This window comes from Eriocheir sinensis, chromosome 31, assembly GCF_024679095.1.
Source record: "Eriocheir sinensis breed Jianghai 21 chromosome 31, ASM2467909v1, whole genome shotgun sequence".
In the NCBI taxonomy this organism is placed as follows: domain Eukaryota; kingdom Metazoa; phylum Arthropoda; class Malacostraca; order Decapoda; family Varunidae; genus Eriocheir; species Eriocheir sinensis.
Window position 1 is genome coordinate 8637510 of NC_066539.1, and position 23731 is coordinate 8661240.

The 23731-nt window shown below is 45.2% G+C and overlaps 1 protein-coding gene and 4 non-coding genes across 5 annotated transcripts in view; 2 read left to right on the forward strand and 3 right to left on the reverse strand.

The window, feature by feature from the left end:
• The window catches only part of LOC127006004 (titin-like), a 97000-nt gene that overhangs the window by 13793 nt on the left and 59476 nt on the right, over nucleotides 1-23731 (reverse strand). The gene's annotated exons all lie outside the window — the stretch shown is intronic.
• Trnat-ugu (transfer RNA threonine (anticodon UGU)) lies at nucleotides 811-882 on the reverse strand. Its single transcript has one exon. It is a non-coding gene; the product is annotated as a tRNA-Thr (tRNA).
• Nucleotides 3004-3075, forward strand: Trnat-ugu (transfer RNA threonine (anticodon UGU)). The gene has a single exon. It is a non-coding gene; the product is annotated as a tRNA-Thr (tRNA).
• Trnat-ugu (transfer RNA threonine (anticodon UGU)) lies at nucleotides 5144-5215 on the forward strand. Its single transcript has one exon. It is a non-coding gene; the product is annotated as a tRNA-Thr (tRNA).
• Nucleotides 6232-6303, reverse strand: Trnat-cgu (transfer RNA threonine (anticodon CGU)). The gene has a single exon. It is a non-coding gene; the product is annotated as a tRNA-Thr (tRNA).

Below are 23731 nucleotides of genomic sequence, written 5' to 3' on the forward strand. Positions count from 1 at the left end.
AGGAAGAGGGTGAGGACAAAACAAGAGGTCCAAGAAAATAAGGAAAAAAAACCCCCACAGCTGCAGGTCGTCGTACACATGCAGGTGTGCTCCCTCCTTCCTGTTCACCTGTGCACACTTCCTCCCCCTCCCCTCACTCCCACCACCACCTAAGCCACACTTCTCATCGCAACCATATCGCTCGGAAAAAAAATATGCCTAATAGGGTGGTGGATGAGTGGAATAGGCTTAGCAGTCATGTGGTGAGTGCCAATACAATTGTCACATTCAAAAATAGACTAGATAAATTCATGGACAGCGATATTAGGTGGGGTTAGATACACGGGAGCTTAGGGTCAAAGGAGCTGCCTCGTACAGGCCTACCGGCCTCTTGCAGACTCCTGCGTTCTTATGTTCTTATGTTCTTATGTTCTAGCGACACGTCACCGCTTCTTGACTTCATTGCTTAGCCAATTTTCACAAGTAGACAACTTAACCGTGAAATAACATCCTACCTTCGCTACAGTTATAGGGAAGGGGGTAGGGTGGCGGGGGAGGCGACCTACAGCAACGTCGCCATGTAAGTAGACAACTTAACCGTGAAATATCAACCTACTTTCGCTACAGTTATAGGGAAGGGGGAGGGTGGCGGGGGAGGCGACATACAGCAACGTCGCCATGTACTGCAGATTGATTATAATACAAGTTTTTCACACCATTACATCGCCGTTCCCACGTGTGGCTCCTCCCACAGTAACCCTCCCCGCCAAAGCCCTGGGCGGCGGGGATAACATAGCGTCCCGTGGGAGTGTCTAAGAGATATATAAAAGTTGCCCCCTGTGAGAATCGAACTCACGACCCCTGGTTTACAAGACCAGTGCTCTGCCCCTGAGCTAAGGAGGCGATAGAGTGGAAGGCCGCACGGCTGGGAGTCTAGGTTGGTTTGTGGGTGGTTGGGGTTCCATTATTTTTTTTCCGTTTCTAGTATTTAAATGCGGTAAAGAGAATCGCCATATTAGTTTATATAATGAACCTTGAACTAATTATGTCCATTACTCTGACGTAAGGGGTTAGGTCACCATCTGAAAGGGGCTAGGTTACCGTTTTAAGGGGTATGTGTTACGAATTAAAAGGGGGCTATGTTATCGTTTGAAAGGGGCTAAGTTACCATTTAAAGGCTGTGAAACCATAAAAAGGGGCTAAGTTAGGTTAGGTTATCATTTGGACGGGGCTGTGTCACCATTTGAAGGGGGCTGTGTTACCATTTGAAGGGGGCTGTGTTACCATTTGAAGGGGGCTGTGTTACCATTTGAAGGGGGCTGTGTTACCATTTGAAGGGGGCTGTGTTACCATTTGAAGGAGGCTGTGTTACCATTTGAAGGGGGCTGTGTTACCATTTGAAGGGGGCTGTGTCACCATTTGAAGGGGGCTGTGTTACCATTTGAAGGGGGCTGTGTTACCATTTGAAGGGGGCTGTGTTACCATTTGAAGGGGGCTGTGTTACCATTTGAAGGGGGCTGTGTCACCATTTGAAGGGGGCTGTGTTACCATTTGAAGGGGGCTGTGTTACCATTTGAAAGGGGCTGTGTCACCATTTGAAGGGGGCTGTGTTACCATTTGAAGGAGGCTGTGTTACCATTTGAAGGGGGCTGTGTTACCATTTGAAGGGGGCTGTGTTACCATTTGAAGGGGGCTGTGTTACCATTTGAAGGGGGCTGTGTTACCATTTGAAGGGGGCTGTGTCACCATTTGAAGGAGGCTGTGTTACCATTTGAAGGGGGCTGTGTCACCATTTGAAGGAGGCTGTGTTACCATTTGAAGGGGGCTGTGTGACCATTTGAAGGGGGCTGGGTGACCATTTGAAGGGGGCTGAGTTACCATTTGAAGGGGGCTGTATTACCATTTGAAGGGGGCTGAGTTACCATTTGAAGGGCTGAGTTACCAAGTGAAGGGGGCTGTGTTACCATTTGAAGGGGGCTGAGTTACCATTTGAAGGGGGCTGAGTTACCATTTGAAGGGGGCTGAGTTACCATTTGAAGGGGGCTGTATTACCATTTGAAGGGGGCTGGGTGACCATTTGAAGGGGCTGAGTTACCATTTGAAGGGGGCTGTATTACCATTTGAAGGGGGCTGGGTTACCATTTGAAGGGGGCTGAGTTACCATTTGAAGGGGGCTGTATTACCATTTGAAGGGGGCTGAGTTACCATTTGAAGGGGGCTGAGTTACCATTTGAAGGGGGCTGAGTTACCATTTGAAGGGGGCTGTATTACCATTTGAAGGGGGCTGGGTGACCATTTGAAGGGGGCTGAGTTACCATTTGAAGGGGGCTGTATTACCATTTGAAGGGGGCTGAGTTACCATTTGAAGGGGGCTGAGCTACCATTTGAAGGAGGTTGGGGAACCATTTGAAGGGGGCTGGGGAACCATTTGAAGGGGGCTAGGGGATCATTTGAAGGGGGGGGGCTGGGGGACCATTTTAAGGGGGCTGGGGGACCATTTGAAGGGGGCTGGGGGACCATTTGAAGGGGGCTGTGTTACCATTTGAAGGGGGTGGCGAAATATATCACTTAAGGGTCGACAACACCTTTTCTCCGGAGAGTTTCAGGTGCGAGTCAAGTAAATTGGATTTGGTGATCTCAGGTAACTCTGATCAGGTGTCTTCCTACCTACCTGCCTGCCAGCCTGTTTGTCCTTGAATGTCTGAACGTGTGTGTGAGTGTGAATGTGAGTGAGTGAGGGTGAGAGTTACCATTCAACACAGCCCCTTTGAAAAGAACATAGCCCCCTTTCAATAGTAAAACAGCCCCCTTGAAGTAATATCATAACCCCCTTGAATTTATAAAATAGTCTCTTTCAGATAGTAACCTAAATGCATACATCAGAGTAATGCATATGATGGTCGTTTAGAAGTTCTTTGCATAAAGCTAATATGGTAATTTCTTTACCGCGATCAACTTCAGAAAAAAACACCCGTCAGCCATAAACCAACATAGTCTTCCACCCGTGCGGCCTTTAACCCTATCGCCTCCTTAGCTCAGGGGCAGAGCACTGGTCTTGTAAACCAGGGGTCGTGAGTTCGATTCTCACAGGGGGCAACTTTTGAGTGTGTGTGTGTGTGTGTGTGTGTGTGTGCTTTCACAGGTGCGTAATAGGTGAGAAAGCCTTCATCTCACCCTGGGCCCTCCTCCCCCTGGTTCCCCGCCGCTGATAACACCCTGATAAGCGGAATGGGCGGACGTGTGGTGACGCAAACACTCTTATGCACTCAAGCTGTCCTGCCTCGGTGGGGTGGCAAGCGCGCCCCGGTGATTAGCGTCCTGTCAGATAAGCGATTTTCACTAAAGTGTGATTCAATTTGTAAAGTATAATGTTGAAAAATGAGAAAAAATGAACCTTTAATTTGCTTCTATGACGCAAGATACCTTTCACGGATAATATAAACAACAGCATAAGTTCAATGACCCTCTACGAAAATAACAGGCCAAGAGGATACAGAAAAAGGGGAACAGAAGTCAAAGACACGATAGTCATAATAATAAAGAGGATACATTTGAAGGGGCCTGTTTTACCATTCGAAGGGGGCTGTGTTATCATTGGAAGGGGTCTGGGTGACCATTTGAAGGGGGCTGTGTCATCATTTGAAGGGGTCTGGGTGACCATTTGAAGGGGGCTGTGTCATCATTTGAAGGGGTCTGGGTGACCATTTGAAGGGGGCTGTGTCATCATTTGAAGGGGTCTGGGTGACCATTTGAAGGGGGCTGTGTTATCATTTGAAGGGGTCTGGGTGACCATTTGAAGGGGGCTGTGTCATCATTTGAAGGGGTCTGGGTGACCATTTGAAGGGGGCTGTGTCATCATTTGAAGGGGGCTGTGTTATCATTTGAAGGGGGCTGTGTCATCATTTGAAGGGGGCTGTGTTATCATTTGAAGGGGGCTGGGTGACCATTTGAATTGGGCTGGGTGACCATTTGAAGGGGGCTGGGTGACCATTTGAAGGGGGCTGGGTGACCATTTGAAGGGGGCTGGGTGACCCTTTGAAGAAGGCTGTGTTATTATTTGAAGGGGGCTGTGTTACAATTTGAAGGGGGCTGTGTTACCATTTGAAGGGGGCTACGTTACCATTTGAAGGGGGCTGTGTTGCCATTTGAAGGGGGCTGTGTTGTCATTTGAAGGGGGCTGTGTCGCAATCTAAAGGGGGCTATGTTACCATTTTTGAAGGTAATGTATATTGTCTACATCGCTTAGTCAATTGTTTACATATATATTTTTTTAGACACCTGGGCAAGTTAAATAATTGCATACCTTTTCAGTTTTGTAGTTTCTATGAATTTGTGATGTTAAAAATGCAGCTGATGCTCGGAAATGGCAATGAAAGAGCTGTTGACAGAATAAGTAATGGGAGTGCATGACAAATATGTGGCGGTAAACACACTCTCTCTCTCTCTCTCTCTCTCCAAAACAATCACTTTCTCGGTAAATCGCCCTTGAGCATCGTCTTCAAGCTTGTAAAACGACCTTCCGCCAGACGAGAGAAAGACGGAAGGGAAGGAGAAAGGGGGGAAGGGGTAGAAGGGGGGTAGGGGCAGGGAAGGGGGGGAGGAGGTGGGGTACCGAAGTTGAGGAAGGGGGGGTGGCGCAATATATCACTTAAGGGTCGACAACACCTTTTCTCCGGAGAGTTTCAGGTGCGAGTCAAGTAAATTGGATTCGGTGATCTCAGGTAACTCTGATCAGGTGTCTTCCTTCCTACCTGCCTGCCAGCCTGTCTGTCCGTGTGTGTGTGTGTGTGTGTGTGTGTGTGTGTGTGTGTGTGTGTGTGTGTGTGTGTGTGTGTGTGTGTGTGTGTGTGTGTGTGAGTGAGTGAATCAGTGAGTGGGTGAGAGTTACCATTCAACACAGCCCCTTTCAAAAGAACACAGCCCCCTTTCAATAGTAGAACAGCCCCCTTGAAAAATTATCCTAGCCCCCCTTCAATTTACAAAATAGCCTCTTTCAAATAGTAACCTAAATGCATACGTCAGAGTAATGCATTTGATAATCAATTAAAAGTTCTTTGCATAAAACTAATATGGGAATTTCTTTACCGCGATCAACTTCAGAAAAAAAACACCCATCAGCCATAAACCAACATAGTCTTCCTCCCGTGCGGCTTTTAACCCTATCGCCTCCTTAGCTCAGGGGCAGAGCACTGGTCTTGTAAACCAGGGGTCGTGAGTTCGATTCTCACAGGGGGCAACTTTTGAGTGTGTGTGTGTGTGTGTGTGGTTCCTCAGGTGTGCAATAGGTGAGAAAGCCTTCACCTCACCCTGGGCCCTCCTCCACCTGGTTCCCCGCCGCTGATAACATCCTGATAAGCGGAATGGGCGGACGTGTGGTGACGCAAACACTCTTATGCACTCAAGCTGTCCTGCCTCGGTGGGGTGGCAAGCGCGCCCCGGTGATTAGCGTCCTGTCAGATATGCGATTTTCACTAAAGTGTGACTCAATTTGTAAAGTATTATGTTGAAAAATGAGAAAAAATGAACCTTTAATTTGCTTCTATGACGCAAGATACCTTTCACGGATAATATAAACAACTGCATAAGTTCAATGACCTTCTAGGAAAATAACAGGCCAAGAGGATACAGAAAAAGGGGAACAGAAGTCCAAGACACAATGAACATAATAATAAAGAGGATAATTGGATTCAAGAACAGGAAACTATCTATGACTTGCTAACGGACTGATGCTCAACGGCAATGCATCGGCAAATTTGAAAGACTTTACGGAACTTTTTTTACAGCCGTTTTTATGAACCACGATGTGACGCCAACACACACACACACACACACACACACACACACACACACACACACACACACACACACACACACACACACACACACCGCACACCCCCCCCCCCCCCCCCCCACACACACACACACACACCTACAGCCATAACAGGAACACAGCGCAATGCAATCTTTCGAAATACTATACACGTCTTCATAAATACTTTCATGAGTCATCTTCGGGAAACTGCTTGCATATAGTCACACCTTGCGAAATAAACACACACCTTGCCGAATAAAAACACGCCTCGTAATGAAAACACATCTCGACAGTAAAAATAAATTAGTCTATCAAACCATCCCCATCCCCATCATCATCATCATCATCATTAACACCCACTATAAGACCTGCCGTCGTGGCCTATATATAGTGACGCGAAACACCATCCACTCAGGAGCGAGGCGACACAAAACAAAGGTTGCCCCCTGTGAGGTTTGAACTCACGACCCCTGGTTTACGAGACCAGTGCTCTACCACTGAGCTAAGGAGGCTGATAGGGACATCGCAACACTCAGCAGGTCAGGATTTTTTGCAGTGTCGACTTGGCCATGACTGACAAGGGATAACTGAAGTAACACTCTGCAGCCCAGCAACCAACCCATCAGCCTCGGTATTAATTCACGGTAAAAAACGAGTATTTGATAACATGTGTAAAAATCTCCTTTCGGTAAGTCTTGATATGACACACTGTGACGCACACCTATTTTTTTTATTTATTTAACCCAGACTTGCAGGTGACTATTAAGCCGTCTACCTCGCAGCCTTATCACGTTAATAAATGTGTGTCTGGGACGGGGATCAGAGAGTACACGTGTGGCCAGGAACTTCGCTAGTGGTGGTTTGAATAATTACGACATCTACCTCCCTCGCCCAAACAGGAGCCTTGTCATGTTACTGTAATCTGTGGTTACGACGAAGACTGAAGAGTGAGTACTAAGTGTTGATTTTTATTACAAGGGCAGAAGAAAAGACCGTACAGGGTATCAGGACACGTCTCCTCCCGAAATTGACCCCTCTTTCGGCCACCTCTTGATTCTTTTTAGGAGCAGCGAGTAGCGGGCTTATTTTTCTTATTGTTTCCTTTTGTTGTGCCCTTGAGCTGTCTCCTTTGTTGTAAAAAAAAAAAACCTCCCTTGCCCTATTAGTATCCTCGTCATATTACTGCTACACTCTCTATTGTTAGTATGAGGACTGTATGGAGAGTGTGTGAATAAAAAATCGCACTAACAACTTTTGATCGTAAGGACAAGGGCAGTGAACAAGACACATACCTTTGCTACCGCACACCCAAACTTCTAACGCTACAAAACTTGTGGCTGGGAGGGGGATGAGATGATTATCAGGCTAAAACTTCCTGTGAGTGAGTGTTGACCTCAATGATAGTGAAAGAAGCGACCTTGTCATTTCACTGTAAATCACGACCCTGGGACATGAATTACACAGAAGTGGTGGTGATGCCAAAGCTCTATATTAACAAGTGTCGATTTCAATGATACGGATAGAGAAGACACACGCCTCAGCCTTCAAATGATGCAGAAGAAACAGGTAACCGCTGAGGAGGTCGGGAAGGATACACACACACACACACACACACACACACACACACACACACACACACACGCAAACACACACTCCCTTCCTCTCTCCCCCATACACACAACAGCCATGCAGCCTTGCCCTTCGTATGCGTGTAACCTGACAAATTAAAGACACAAGATGATGCTGAGGTGGAGGACGAAGCGGAGGACGAGAAGGAGAAAGAGGACGAGGAGGTGGAGGAACAAGATTTGCGGGTAGTCAGACTAAACACATGTATAAGACCAAACATACATACACACACACAAACACACACGATTTGAATACAGGGGCCCCGAGTTGGTGGATCCTGATGTAACTGGCCATAACTGTCACCGTAGCTCATCACACTGAAAGCTGGAGGAAGAGGCGGCGGGCGCGGGGGCAGGAAGCCTAGGAGAGGAAGTGTACTGTGAATGGCCGACTCGGGGCGCGCGAAGAAGGGGATTAATAAACTGATGCTACGAAGGAGACTTGGGAGAAAGAGTGAATGGGAGTTAGCGCACCGCGGGAGATGAGGAGGAGGAGGAGGAGGGGATGGAAAAGAAAGAGGAGGAGGAAAAGAGAGGGAAAGGAGTAGCATGAGGAGGAGAAGGAAGGGGAATAGAAGGAGGGGAAGGATTAGGAGGAGAAGGAAGTGGAATAGAAGGAGTAGGAGGAGGAGGGGAACGAGAAGAAAAAGGAGGAGGAAAAGAGATGGGATATAAGAGTAGGAGGAGGAGAAGGAAGGGGAAAGAGTAGGAGGAGAAGGATGAGGAATAGAAGGAGGGGAAGGAGTAGGTGAAGAAGGAAGGGGAATAGATGAAGGATGGGAAGGAGTAGGACAAGGAGAAGGAAGGCGAATAGAAAGATAAGGGGAAGGAGTAGGAGGAGAAGGAGGAAGGGAAGTAGGGAATAGGAGGAAGAGGAGGAGGAAGGAGGAGAAGGAAGAAGGAGGAGGAGGAAGATAGAGGAGAGACCGGGGTATACTATTAAGAAGAACGTATTAGAAGATAAGATAACAGACGGTTCTCCATAGTCCCAAGACGTTCCAATGTTAAGTTACTTAGGAGGGGAATGAAAACAAGACGGAGAAAGCGAGCTGAGTGAGTGAGGGTGTGTGTTTCTCTCTCTCTCTCTCTCTCTCTCTCTCAGCCATTAAAAAGCTCCTTACTTTACTTTTTGTTCTTTTTTTTCCTGGTCTCAAGGAAGGAGGGGAACGGCAGTAAAGAAAGGAAGGAAGGAAACAGCAGGAACGAAGGAAAGATTACTCTCTCCCTCTCCCTCTCCCTCTCTCTCTCTCTCTCTCTCTCTCTCTGCGGGTGTCATGCATGCCTGTGTTTGCTGTTCAGTTTTCACAGTAATTACTCGCCAACTCGGGAGGCAAACACGGGCTAACTTGACCCCCGGCGCCGAGCGGGTCCTGAAGTACCCAAGAGAAGAAAAAAAGTAAAAGAAAAAGAAAAAAAAGAAGCAAAGAAAAGTGCAACTGAAACACAGGTAGGCAAGTAAGCAAGCAAACACACACACACACACACACACACACACACACACACACACACACACACACACACACGCACATCCACCCACCAAGACTTCACATACATCCACCCAGCAACCCAGAGAGAGAGAGAGAGAGAGAGAGAGAGAGAGAGAGAGAGAGAGAGAGAGAGAGTCAGTGATCCGTCCCAAAGGCTTCTCTCTCTCTCTCTCTCTCTCTCTCTCTCTCTCTCTCTCTCTCTCTCTCTCTCTCTCTCTCTCTCTCTCTCTCTCTCTCTCTCTCTCTCTCGCGGATTTGAGAGGAATTGTGAAGTGGACTCGTGAGATAAGAAAGTAAGGAAAATGGAAATACCGGACTTGAGAGAGAGAGAGAGAGAGAGAGAGAGAGAGAGAGAGAGAGAGAGAGAGAGAGAGAGAGAGAGAGAGAGAGAGAGAGAGAGAGAGAGAGAGAGAGAGAGAGAGAGAGAGAATATATAAATAGGAAATGGAGGTTGTCGTGAAGGCTGAGGACACGGAAGATGAGGAGGATGAGGATGACGATGCAGATTGTTGCTCTACCAAGACGATAAGGCCAAGACGAGTATGGTTGAGGTGATCTTGTTTACGTGTGTGTGTGTGTGTGTGTGTGTGTGTCATAGCAACCACACAACAGGGAGGCAGATTCACGCTTATAGCAATATACACAACATTTCTTCAATAATCACGTAAAATCACACGCACGTTTCTTTCAACTAACTTTTATTTCGTCCTACAATATATACAGCAAAGTCAAGTGATCTCGTGAAAGTGTGAAATGGACCGACGCTAAATTGTGTCTAACTAGCTTCATTTTTTTATGGTGTCACGATGTACTGTACGGGTGAAAGGGGGAAGGGAAAGGTATGGAGAATGGAGGGATGAAGGAGAAATTAAATGGGGATGAAGATGGAGGAATGATAGGGGAAGGGAAAATAATTAATGGGTGAGGGGATGGGATGGGGAGGTATTAATGAGAAGAGGGAGATGGAGAGGGAAATGGGGGGATTGGTGGAGGGGAGATAAACGGGGATGAGGAGTGGAGGAATTAAAGCGAGAGGGTGGAGAGAGACGCAGAGGAAAATGTGTGGGGGAAGGAAGGGATGGGAAGTAGTAGAGGGATACACACATTTGAAAACATTTATTTATGGCCATTATTACATGAGGGAGAAGGGAAAGAAGTGGATGAGAGGAAGATCTGGATGTGGGTGATGGCATGGATGGAGAATGGGATGGAAGTAGAGGGCGGAAAGAAGAAGGAGAATGAGAGAGGGTGCATGAAGGAAAGAGAAGGAAGTGGAGCAAAAAATAAAGAGAGGGTATGAGTGGTGATGTCAGGGTGGGTTGGTGGTCCATGGTGGGGTTGGAGGATGATATGGGAGTGTAGGGGAAGGGTGTTAGAGGGTGTAAGAAGAAACAGAGGAGGTGGAAGGGGATGGGGAGGAGAAAGGTGAAGTAGAGGTGGTGGAGGAGGGGGGATAGAGGTGATGGAGGAGGAGGGAAAGAGGGAGGCGGGGGTCTGTCGAGAGAATTCATATTTTTCTAACGGGACACACATTATGGGGAAGGTGGGGGGTGGGGAGCGTTGTTGTAGGAGTGTTTACAGAAGACAAGAACTCCAGACTTACTGCAGTGATGGCGAGGCAGGGAGTAATGAATAATGGATGCCCCGTTAGGAAAATATGAATTCTCTCGCCACACCACAACCTCCCACTACCATCCTCCTCTTCCTCCTCCACTTCCTCAACACTGCTTTTTCTCAACCGCCAAAGAAGGAAAGCTGACTTCACTTTGTGGCTGACAGACAGACACTAAACAGACTGCATACATAATAGACAGAGGGTCGAAGTTTTTGGTCTTTTGTAGTGTGTGTGTGTGTGTGTGTGTGTGTGTGTGTGTGTGTGTGTGTGTGTGTTCGCCTGACTACTTTCTGTTCTGTTGCAAAGTGGAGAATATAGAGGAGGAGAAGAACAAGGAAAGGGAAGAAGAACAGGAGGAAGCGGAGTATGTTATAAGGGAAGACGAAGAATGCAATCACAGGGAACGTAACCAGAATACACGTGTCACCCCTAAAAAGGCTACACATAATTGCCAGACGCCACCACTTCACCAGGACACAGATACAGACGTGTTAATGTGCATGTATTATTTCTTTCCCGTCACCACTGAATCACCACCAGCACCACTACTTCTACTGCTACCACTGTCACCACCCTTGCAACCACCACCACCGCCGCGTGTCACCCCTATCATCACGAACTTGATCTTTTCTTTTTATCTTTCGTTCTTTTCACTTCACTATCAATGTTATTTTTTTTTATACTCGGGATACACGGAGTAGGTGCAAGCGAGGCATGAAAAACAACAACAACAACAACAACAACAAAATTCAGAGCTATAAGAACAACAGCAACAACAACCATAGGGCAGAAACAATGAAAACGATGAAAAAAAAAACCCTCTAAAGACAGGTAATAAATGTACGCAACGAGGAGTATTAAAAAAAAATCATCAATACAAAACCTGAAAAAAAGTAAAGAACAATAAATTAAAACGAAAGTTAAAGAAAACAAAACAATAAACCAAAGTAAAAAAAAAAAGAAAATAATGAACAAAGAATAAAAACTAGCAAAACAAAACCAGAAACAAACAAAAGTAAAGAACAAAAAAATAAAACGAAAGTTGAAGAAAACGAAAACTAAAGGAAATTAAAGACAGCAAAACGGAAATAAAAGAAAGAAAACGACGCCGGTAGAATATAATAAGCGAAGAAGAAGCGTCTGGCGGGCATTTTTTGTTGTTGTTGTCTTTGTTTTTGCCCTTGAACTGCCTCCCTTGCTGTAAAAAAAAAGAAAAAAGAAAAGAAAAGGAATCACGGTGGTGTCAAAATATAATATAATCTGAGGAGCAACACACGCAGGTAACACAGGTACATAAAAGACTAAGTGGCAACACGAACGCAACACAGAGGGACGAGGTACCCAAATACGCAACACAGCAACCTTGACTTTGCCTGTCCCTCATCGCAACACTCAAAACATCATAAACAACAACAACAACGGTCACAGCAATAAAAACAGAACAAGACCAGCAACAAATAATGATGAGAAAAAGAAAAAAAAAAAAAACTCAGATCAATTAACCTATCCACAGTTAGCAGGACGAAGAGGAGGATGAAGAGGACATGGGAAGGGAGGAAAAAAGAGGATGACGAGGTGAAAAAAAAAGAACAAGAACAACAAATAACAATGAGAAAAACAACAACAACAGATCAATTAACCTTTTCACATTTAGCAGGACGAAGAGGAGGATGAAGAGGACATGGGAAGGGAGGAAAAAAGAGGATGACGAGGTGAAAAAAAAAGAACAAGAACAACAAATAACAATGAGAAAAACAACAACAACAGATCAATTAACCTTTTCAGATTTAGCAGGACGAAGAGGAGGATGAAGAGGACAAGGGAGGGGATGAAAAAAGAGGATGAGGAGGCGAGGGAAAAAAAAGAACAAGAACAACAAATAATAATGAGAAAAACAACAACAGATCAATTAACCTTTTCAGATTTAGCAGGGAGAAGAGGAGGATGAAGAGGACAACGGAGGGATGAAAAAAAAAGAGGATGAGGAGGCGAGGGAAAAAAAAGAGCAAGAACAACAAATAACAATGAGGAAAACAACAACAGATCAATTAACCTTTTCAGATTTAGCAGGACGAAGAGGAGGATGAAGAGGACAAGGGAGGGGATGAAAAAAGAGGATGAGGAGGTGAAGAAAAAAAAAAGAACAAGAACAACAAATAACAATGAGAAAAACAACAACAGATCAATTAACCTTTCCACATTTAGCAGGGAGAAGAGGAGGATGAAGAGGACAAGGGAGGGGAGGAAAAAAGAGAATGAGAAGGTGAAGAAAAAAAAAGAACAAGAACAACAACAAATAATAATGAGAAAAGAAAAACAACAACAGCAGCTCAATAAACCTATCCACACTTAGGAGAGAGAAGAGGAAGAGGTCGAAGGGAAGGAAAAACATGAAGGTAAGGAGGCGGAGGTGAAGGAGAAAGAAGAGGAGTAACAGGAAGAGGGGAACGAACAACAGGGAGGCGGGCGTCGGGTGTGCTAGCAGGAAAAGGAAAGCCAAGAGGAAAAACAGGAAGAAAAACAAAGGAGAGGATCACCATCAACAGGAGACGTCAAGGGGTAAGATGACTTAGAGGAGGAAGAAAAAGACCCCCTCCCCCCCCCAAAAAAAAAAAAAAGAATCCCACTTTTTCTTAATTTCTTCACGGGTCGTATTATAAGACATTTCGTAGCCCAAGAACACCTATTTGACAAGGCTTTCGTAGGAGTTGTGGGCATTTCCAGGAGTAGTTTTATGATCCTGGTGGTAGTGTGACCTTTCCTCTGTACCATGAACTTGAAGAAACACTCATTAGAACCCGACTGACCCGCTCTTTGACCTTCAGAAATAGCTGATGTGAGAAGCCAGAGTGTCTTATAATACCAACCATAGTTTCCTCACACCTTACTACTACCCCTTAATAGCACACACTAGCTAGTATCATCTTTCCCACATCCCACTTCAGCCCCCTTTTAGCACTATCATCCTCTTCCCTTATACTAACACACCTTTTCCCCCCCACAGACTAACAGACACCCTTTTGCAGCACACCAGCATCCTTTGTCTTCAAGCTAACACCTCACTACCAACACCTAACACCTCGTCTCTACACACTATCATCCTCTTCCCTTATACTAACACACCTTTTCCCCCCCCACAGACTAACAGACCCCCTTTTGCAGCACACCAGCATCCTTTGTCTTCAAGCTAACACCTCACTACCAATACCCAACACCTCGTCTCTACACGCTAGCATCCTATTCCATCATACTAACACACCTTTTTCCCCCACAGACTAACAGACACCCTTTTGCAGCACACCAGCATCCTTTGTCTTCAAGCTAACACCTCACTACCAACACCTAACACCTCGTCTCAACACACTAGCATCCTCTTTCATTACACCATAAGCTCATTTCAACATACTAACACTCTCTAGCGATATCTTGACACCTCATCACCACACATATCAACACCTCCCACATTACCACATCCTAGAACCCTTTAGCAATATCTTGACATCCTATCACAACACATATCAATACCATCTACCCCTGACGACATCAAAGGGTAAAAAAACACCAAGAAACAGAATCACCACCAACATCACCGCAGGGAAAAGAGGGTTGAGTACTGTAACCTAGTTGAGTTGATTTGGTTAGAGCGGACAACAGGAAACACCAAGCACGCTAGGTGGCGTCTCGGGTCCATCGCGGGGACACACACACACACGCACACACTGGAGACGCGGCAGCTGCTTAGAATTCATTACCAGTCTCGTGTTGACCCACCCGGAGGAAAGGCGTCACTCCTCGCTTCCTTAAACTGGTCTTATGAGCCACCACGAACCAGAAATTGCAGCATACATCACCTCCTCCTTCCTCTACCTCCTCCTCCTCCTCTTATACTTCCTTATGCTGCTGTTTACTCCTGCTTCTGAGGTGCTATATTTCCTTTGCCTCCTCTCTGCTACTTTATCCTTCTAGTCTTTCGTTTTCTCTTTTTCCTCCTTGCTTTATTGCTGTTACTGTTGTTTTACTTAGCTCTTCTCTTCCTATTCATCTTCGTATTATCATTTTCCTCCTCTTCTTATCCTTTTTCTCTTCCTCCTCCTCCTCTAAATACTCCATTTCTATCTCTTTCACCTCTGCCTCCACCACCTCTACTACCCAAGCTACTGCGTCGTCCTTTCAGTGGGCCATGAAGAAGTGTGAATGAGAGAGTGGCTGTCTTTAAATTGCCGGTCTTATTCCCTTCGTTAAAGCAACAAGACATACGGCCAAGAGGTAAAGTCTGATGGAAATGTGAACGAAAGTGCCTGCCTGGGTAGCGGCGGGGAGAGGAGAGGCGGCGTTGAGGCGTCTCCTTCGCGACCCTTTGTTTCGTGAGGGCCGACCCGAGACTATTAATTTCAGCTCCATCAAAACTTTCCCGAAGCAGTTTAGTTCCGGAGAAAGAAGAGGAGGAGGAGGAGGAGGAGGAGGAAGAGGAAGAGGAAGACGAAGAGGAGGAAGAGGAAGACGAAGAGGAGGAGGAGGAGGAGGAGGAGGAGGAAGATGTCTACTGCCTTACTGCGTGGGAAGGAGATAGAGAGAAAGGGGAAAGGAAGAAAAAAAAAAGAAGTGAATGCTGTTTGTGTATATGAAAACCGTACAAAATGACCCACTAACAACCCCCTACCTTCGCACACACACACACACACACACACACACACACACACACACAGTCCCCCCCTCCCCCCCTTACGCTCCTGGCCTCCTTCACGTGATGTCTCGCTCCATCAGGAGGAGAGATGAGCTGTTTATTGGGGCAACGAGGAGCCTAATTGAAGGTTGGCGGGGCGTTGACGTGTGGCGGGGGCGGGGGAGGGGGAGGAGGGGGAGGAGGAGGAGGAGGAAAGGGATGTGCTGGGAGGGGAAAGGTCGAGGGTGATGCCGAGGAGAGAAAGGAAGAGGGAAGTGAAGTGTTAAGAGGGCAGATGAAAAGGGGAAGGGGAGGGATGGGGAAGGGGAGGGATGGGTAAGGGACATATTAAAAGGGAAGGGAAGGATAAGAGAGGGATGTGTTAGGAGGGGAGAAGTGGAGGCAGATGCTTAGGGAAGAGAAGAATAAGAAAGATGAAGATGGGAAGGGGAGGGAGGGAAAGGGAATATGGAGGAGCAGGAGGAAGGGGATGCGTTGGGAGGGGAGAGGTGGAGGGGGAACTGAGGGGAGAGAAGAAGAGGGAAGTGAAGCGCTAAGAGAGAAGCTGAAAAGGGGAAGGGGAAGTGATGTTAGATGCAAGACTGAGGGAAGGGATGGAAGAGAAGTGATGGGAGAAAAGGAATGTGAAGGAAAGGGGAAAAATGAAGAGGGAAGAAGGGTATGGGGAGGGTAAGAGTTGAGGGGGAAGTGGGGAAGGGGAAGATGAAAGGTAAATGTTTGTAAGGGGTTCCTCAAAAAAAATTACGGACAACACTGCGGTTTTCAGATATAGTTTGATGTGCTTTTTAATATTAAGAAAACCATAATTATTTCCTTAACAAATTACTAGGCTCTTTTTTTTACCCTCCGCCCACTCTCGAAGGAACGCCTGTATAATTATAAGATTTTACGGACAAGACTGTGGTTTAGAGATATAGTTTGATGGGCTTTTTATTATTAAGAAAACCATAATTATTTCCTTAACAAATCACTAGGCTCATTTTTTTTTACCCTCCCCCCACTCTCGAAGCAACGACTGTATAATTATAAGATTTTATGGACAAGACTGCGGTTTAGAAATATAGTTTGATGTGCCTTTTAATATTATGAAAACCATAACTATTCCCTTCACAAGTCATTAGGCTCATTTTTTCGCCCTCCGTCCACTCTCGAAGCAACGACTGTATAATTATAAGATTTTACGGACAACACTGCGGTTTTCAGATATAGTTTGATGTGCTTTTTAATATTAAGAAAACCATAATTATTTCCTTCACAAATCACAAGGCTCATTTTTTCACCCTCCGCCCACTCTCGAAGGAACGCCTGTATAATTATAAGATTTTACGGACAACACTGCGGTTTTCAGATATAGTTTGATGTGCTTTTTAATATTAAGAAAACCATAATCATTCCCTTCACAAATCACTAGGCTCATTTTTTCACCCTCAGCCCACTCTCGAAGGAACGACACGGCAAACAGACTACACTGACTACATATAACACATCAAAGCCCATCAGAAGTATCAGAAGTAAAATCATAAATAAAATAAATAGTATCATAAGTATAATAAAAAAATAGAAGGAGCTCAATATGGTACTTACGTTAATCACTGGCGGAGGAACGGGAGAAGCAAGGGGAGGGGGGAGGGGGAGGGGGACGTAAGCAGTGTTGGCAACCTCGGAACAGGCTGAGCGGGAGTCGAACCGCAGCCTGCCGGGGGAAGAGCCAAAGGTGTTATCCAGTGAGCCATGAAAGTGTGTGTGTGTGTGTGTGTGTGTGTGTGTGTGACGCGAATGAGAAAACAAAGCAAGAACATTAACAACAACTACAAAAATAAAAACAACAAAATAGAGAAAGAAAGAGACAGAAGAAAAAATATAAAGATAAGAAAGAAACAGAAGAAGAAGAAGAAAAAGATGAAAAAAGAAAAGACCAATAAGAAGTAAAAGAAGAAAAAGAAGAAAAGACGGAAAAGAAGTAAAGAAAATTCGTGGAGGATGCAAAGTGTGTGAGGAGAGATCAGAGACGAGGAGAAGAAGGAGGAAGAGGAGGAGGAGGAAGGGGAAGAAGAAGAGGAGGAGGAGGAGGAGGCAGTGGAAGAGAGAGCATGAGTGTGGGAGGGAGAGAGTGAGAGAAGAATAAATAAGTGCAGAAAAGAAAAATAAGACTTGGGAAAAATCTTAACATAACTGAGGCTGGAACGAAGAGAGGAAGAGGAAGGAAGTGAGCGAAGGAAGAGGGAGGAAGGAAGGAAGGAAGGAAGTGATAGATGCAAGGATTCAGGGAGTGGGAAATGGAGAAAACGGAGGAAGAATAGCGAATGAAGGAGGAAGAGGGGGAGGAGGAGGAGGAAGAGGAAGCGGGGGAGGAGTTTGAGGTAGCGAAATGGAAGAGGAAGAAGAAGAGGAGGAGTTTGTGTGAATGAAGTAGAAAAAAAAAACGAAATATGAAGGAAGGAATAACAAAGTGAAAGAAAGGGCGGATGGATAAAAATGATGATGACGATGATGATAGCGATGATAATAATAATAATGATAATGACAAAAAACAGCAACAACAACAGCAAACAGCATTAGAAACAGGAGCACTATAAAAAAAATACAGCCGATACGATATTGAGCTTGTCTGTCTGTCTCTGTTTACATGTAGGATGAGAAAAAGATACAGATACAGACAGATAGATAAATAGACAGATAGATAGAAAGATATAAATAGAGAGATTTGCTAGGCTATTTTTCACTATATATTTTTGTTTAGTTAATTTCTTTTTTTGAGTTTATTTTCAGTGCTGTGTAGATTTTTTTTCGTATTCAATTAAATCCTAATGTGTTTGTTATCTCTGCGGACCCTAACGGCCGGGTGATACTTTCCCTGCGTGGTGTATTTGGGCTGTAAACAATTCATATTTATAACCCGTAGGTGCTAGAGTTGTGGAGTTATGTGCGGGCAATATACACAAATTCTCTCTCTCTCTCTCTCTCATTCATCTATCTACCAACGTAACAATCTTTCTGTCTATCTAAGTATCAATCTACCTACTCATCCATCTATTTGTTTATCTACCTACCTGCCTATCTATCTATCTACCGATCGATTTATCAAGGCATCTATTTATCTATTCATCTATCTATTTATGTGTGAGGTGGATGACGGTTGTGTGGATGAGGTATGGCAGGAGGGTGACGACTGCTGACTTGGTTGACAGGTGTGACGTGTGCTAGTCAGATAAGGGGCAGGCAGGTAAAGGTGGATGAGCTTTTTAAAAGGCAGGTGTGGCTGACAGGTGGGCGGTGGGAGTGTAATATAGACAAAGGGCAGGTGAAATAATGTCAGGTGTGTTGTGTATTATGGAGGAAATTTTATTATTATCATAATTACTATTACTATTATCATTATTATTATTATAATTATTATCCTTCTCCTTCTTCTTCATCTTCTTGTTATTGATAGCCTTTCTGGGATATCCAAGCTTTTTATTTTACTATGATTTCACTTAACTTCCCTATCGTTGAACTGTATTAGAAGGGAAAAATATAAGTTAGAGTAAATAAGATACAAAGAAAAGCTCTAACTTGATCTACCGGGGAAGACAATCATAAGATATACAGAGAAAAAAATGTTAATATCAGTTAAGAAAAAAAAGTTAGCTATGAAATTAATGAAAGTAATAAAAGAAAACGTGTAAGGTATTAATTTCTTGTACGTAAAGCAAGAACAGAATAAGAAAAAAAGTATTACAAGAAATGATACCGGACAAATAAAGCGAAGAGTGGATATAGCAAATGAAAACAAGAGAAAATAAGAAAAAAATGCACGGGGATAAGAAAACAAAGAAGGAATATAACGAATGAAAACAAGGGAAAAAACTACACAAAAAAAAATTACACCGAACAAAGACAACAAAAAGGAAATATAGTAAATAAAAACAAAAAAAAAAACTGGAAAAAAATAATAAACGAAATAATAAAAAAATAATAATCTCATAAAAAAGTGGATATACAGGAAAACAACAACAACAACAATAAGGGAATATAGCCAATGAAAACGAGAAAAAAAGAACCGGAGTAAAAAAAAAAAAAAAAAACACATCTAAGTTACAGGATAATAACGGCCCCCGAGAACGGTTAACTTGGCCGCCAAAAACAACAACTGCAGTTTAGAGAAAAATGATTATTGAAAAAGAGAGAACGAGAGAGAGAGAGAGAGAGAGAGAGAGAGAGAGAGAGAGAGAGAGAGAGAGAGAGAGAGAGAGAGAGAGAGAGAGAGAGAGAGAGAGAGAGAGAGAGAGAGAGAGAGAGAGAGAGAGAGAGAGAGTCAGCTGATGCACCAAACCAAGCGAACTTTTTTTTTTCCCTCCCCATTCTATTCCTTTCCCCTTCTCCCCTTCCTTCTCCTCCCCTCTTTCCTCCTATTCCTCTTCCTTCCCTTCCTCTTTCTCTATCCCTCTCCCCTTCCTTCTCTTCCCCTCTTTCTCCATATCCCTTCGTTTCCCTTACCTTTCTTCTCTTCTTTCCTTCTCTTCCCTGCTTTCTTCCTTCTCTCTCATCTGCCTTTTATAATCCTTACTTTCCCTTCCCCTTTTCTTCCCCTACCTTTCTCCTCCCCTTTATTTCTTCCCCTTTTTCTTCTTCCTTCTATGTACCGTCCTTTTTTCCTTGTTTCCCTTCTCGTTCCTCTCTCATCTCCTTTTTCTATCTTTCTTCACTCTTGCTTCCTTTCTTTCCCTTCTTTTTTTCCCTCTCCCCGTCAACTTTTCCTTCCTCCCTTTCTCCCTACCACATCTTCCATTTCTGTCTTACTTCTCTTCCTCTTATTTTCCTTCCTTTTCATTCCCTCTCTATCTCTCTTCTCCCTCCTTTCCCTACTTTTTCCCTTCCACTTCCCCAATTCTCTTTCTTCCTCTCTTTCATCCTCTCCTCTGTTCCCCTTCCCTTGCCTACTTCTTCCCCGCTCTCTCCTTTCCACTCCCCTCTTTTTTCTTACCTAGTCTCCCCCTCCCCTTTACTTCCTCACTTCCACTCTCTCTCCTCTCTCTTCCCACCCTCCCCCCACCATTTACTCTCTCCTTCCCTCTCCCCAATCCCCTCCTCTTCCCCCAACCCGCTTCTCTCCTGCATCACTCTCAGAAGGTATCAACCGGACGAGAAAGAATGCTAAACGGATAAAGGTTCCAATCTCATTATGAACCACGGCGCGGCGGGAGTGGCGGGAAAATATGAACATAACTGCCGATTCTTTAATAGCGGGAGGAGGAGGAGGAGGAGGAGGAGGAAGGGGGAGGATGCTGCAGCGATTTAGTGCTCGGTGTTAATTCAAGCGAAAGTTTGCTTAGTCTAAAGAGGATCCGCTTTGGGGAGGAAGAATTAAGGCCCCCCTCCCACACCTTGACTTCCTCCCTTCTTTCCTTCCTTTTTATGCTTTCTCTTCTCTCTCTCTCCCTTTCCCTCCTCCTACTCGTCTTATTTTCTGCTTCCTTACTTTCGTTTTCTCAGTCAACATTCTTCCTTTCCTTTCGCCCTTATATTTTCTGCTTTCTTCCTTCCCTCCCTCCCTCTCCTCCGTCTACTCCCCTTCCCTTCCTTCCTTCCTTTCCTTACTTTCTTTCGTATCTGTTCATTTCTGCTTCCTTCCTTCCGTACTCTGTCTACCTTCTTCTCTTCCTTCCTTTCTGTCATTTCTATTCATCTCCTCTGTTTTCTTCCTTCCGTACTCTGTCTACCTTCTTCTCTTCCTTCCTTCATTTAATTTCTCTCCTTTCATATCTATTCATCTTTTCTGCTTCCTTCCTTCCGTTCTCTCTGTCAACCTTCTTCCTTTCCTTCATTTCTTTTTTCTCTCCTCCCACTTCCTTCCCCTTTTCCAGCTTTTCCGCTCCCTTCCTTCCGTTCTCTTTGTACCCCTCTTCTTTCCTTTCTTCCTCTCTTCTCTCCCCTCCTCCACTTGTCTTATTTCCTTCCGTTCTTTCTATCTACTCTTTCCTTCCCCTTCACCGTGAAACTTTCCTTTCCTTCCTCCTTTCTCATGTCTCACTATTCTTCCTCTCCTTTCCTCCTTTCTTCTTTCAATCCATCCGCTCTCTGTATTACTCCTTTTCTTCCTTCACTTCTTCATTCATCAACTTCCTTTCCCTTTCCTTTCTGTTCTTCCTCAAGTTCTCTGTGTCCGAGTTTGTCTGTCTTTCTCCTCTTCCTCTTCGTTCCTTCCACCTTTAGCTATCTTTCTTCCTCTTGGTGTTTCCCTTCCTTTCCTTCGTCTTTTGCTTCTTAATCTCTGTTTGTCCTCTTCTTTTCCCTGTCCCATCAGAAAAGGCATCCCCTTCCTTTTCTGCCATTCCTCCTCCCTTTCTTTTTTCTTTATTCGTTTCTCGTGTTCCTTGCATTCTCGTCACTTTCCCTCCAATTCCTCTTTTTCCTTGTCGCGTCAAAGAAGTCGTCGTTCCCTTCCTCTTCTTCTCCATCTCCTTTTTATCTTTGTTTTTAATTCCTTCCGCCTGTCCTCCGCGCCTTGGCTCTTGCTGCTCTTTCTCCTCCCATTCTCTTCTTTCCTCCATTCTCTTTCTTTCCCTCCCAGTTCTTCCTTCCTTCCTTTGGTCTTCTACGTCCTGCTTGTCCTCCTCCTCCCATTCCCCTCTTTAACCTTCCCGTTCTCTCTTCCTTCCTTCTTTGGTCTTCTGCTTCTTGGTACCCCACTCCTCCTCCTCCTCCCATTCCCTTTCTTCCATCTTCCTTCCTTTCCCTCGATGTTCTTTTCCTTCCCTGTCCTACTTTTCCCTTTCCGTTCTTCATCCGTTCCTACTTCTTCCACTCCCTTCCTTTCCCTCTCCGTTCCACCTGCCCCCCACTCCTCCTCTTCCTCCGACTCCCTTCCTCTCCTCCGTTCTTCATCCCTTCTTCGATCCTCCTGGCCCAACTCCTCCTCCTCCTCCCACTCCCTTCCTTCCCTCCGTTCTTCATTCCTTCCTTCCTTCGGTCTTTTGAGTCTTGGTCCCCACTCCTCCCACTTCCTTTGCCACACCGCTCTTTTCCTTCCCCCTCCTTTCTCTCCCTCTCCGTTCTTCAGCCCTTCTTCGACCATCCTGACCCCCACTCCCGCTCCTCCTACTCCAGTTCCCTTCCTTCCCTTCTTCGTTCTTCATCCCTTCTTCGATCCACCTGGCCCCCGCTCAGCCTCCTTCGCCTCCGCCTCGTCCTCCTCCTTGTCGCAAAAGTCACGCAGTTTACACACGGCCGTAATTAACACCGTAAACTCGAGAGGCTAACTACGTGCTGTTAATAACCTCTATCGGCCCACAACACTCTGTCCCCGTGAGCCGCCGCGACGCTAAACTCTCGCTCTTCCTCCTCCTCCTCCTCCGCCTCCTCCGCCTCCTGCTCCTTCTCATCTCCGCTTCGTTAACCCTCGCAGCCTCCAGCTTATTGGCCAATCTATACCCGATGCCGCACGCTGGGATTATTGGCAGTGACGGTGGAGGTGGTGGTGGTGGGGGTTGGGGGGTTATAGGGCGTTGGGTGTACTGGTTGTGGTCTGATAGGGGTGTATACGGGTGTTGTTGTATCTGGTGTTGGTTTTCGGGTGGTGGTGGAAGAGTGGAAGTGGTTAGAGAATTGTACTGATGGTGGTGGTGGTTATGTGGTGGTGGAGGAGAGAGAATGATGTGGTTTTGGTAAGGGTGGTGGTGATAGTTGTGATGGTGAGGGTGGTAATGGTGGTGGAAGAGTATAGATGTGGTTTTGGTAAGGGTGGTGGTGATGTGATATGGTGTGGGTGGTAGCGCTGGTGGTGGTTATGTGGTGGTGGAGGAGCAGTTTAGCGGTGGTGGTGGTGACTACTGGCGTGGTTTTCAAATGTGCAGTGGTGGTAGGAGTGTCGTTATTGTTGTGGTGCTACTGATGGTGGTTGTGGTGGTGGTATGTTGTTGTTAGTGGTGGTAGCGGCAGTGTCGGGGGCGGGAACAGCGCTACACAGCAGGCCGCCACTGTCTAAATCGCTTAATAATAAGACCACAAATCTCTCCTCGTGGTATTGCAGTCGCTTCTGGCACGCAATTAACAGACAGACACACAGACACAGGGAAATGCAAATCTTCCTCCTTCCTCCGTTCCCTCCCCTTCCTCCCTCGAACACCTGTCTGTCTGTCTGTGTGTGTGTCTGTGTGTATAATGTGTCTGCGTCTGTGATAAAGTTGTATGTCTGTAAAGGTCTAGAGAGAAACAAAATACCGACAACAAAGAAATATACGGAACACAAAAAATAAATCAAGGAAAACATAAAAACAAGAATTAGAAGATTAGAAAAGCCCCCCTTGTCAAATTCACGTTTTTTTTTCTTTATACGCTTTCAAATCTTAAGAGCGTAAATCGAACTGTCTTACACACATCACGAAATAAAGAAAAATAACGACGGCGTAACATTCCTTCGTCTCTTTACAAAGTCACGCGGCATTAAAATAAAACGAGGCAATAAATTCGTTCTCGTAACACTGTATATAATATCTTAGCGTATATCATTAGTTTTCGAACGAGTAATACATATACAATAGAGTT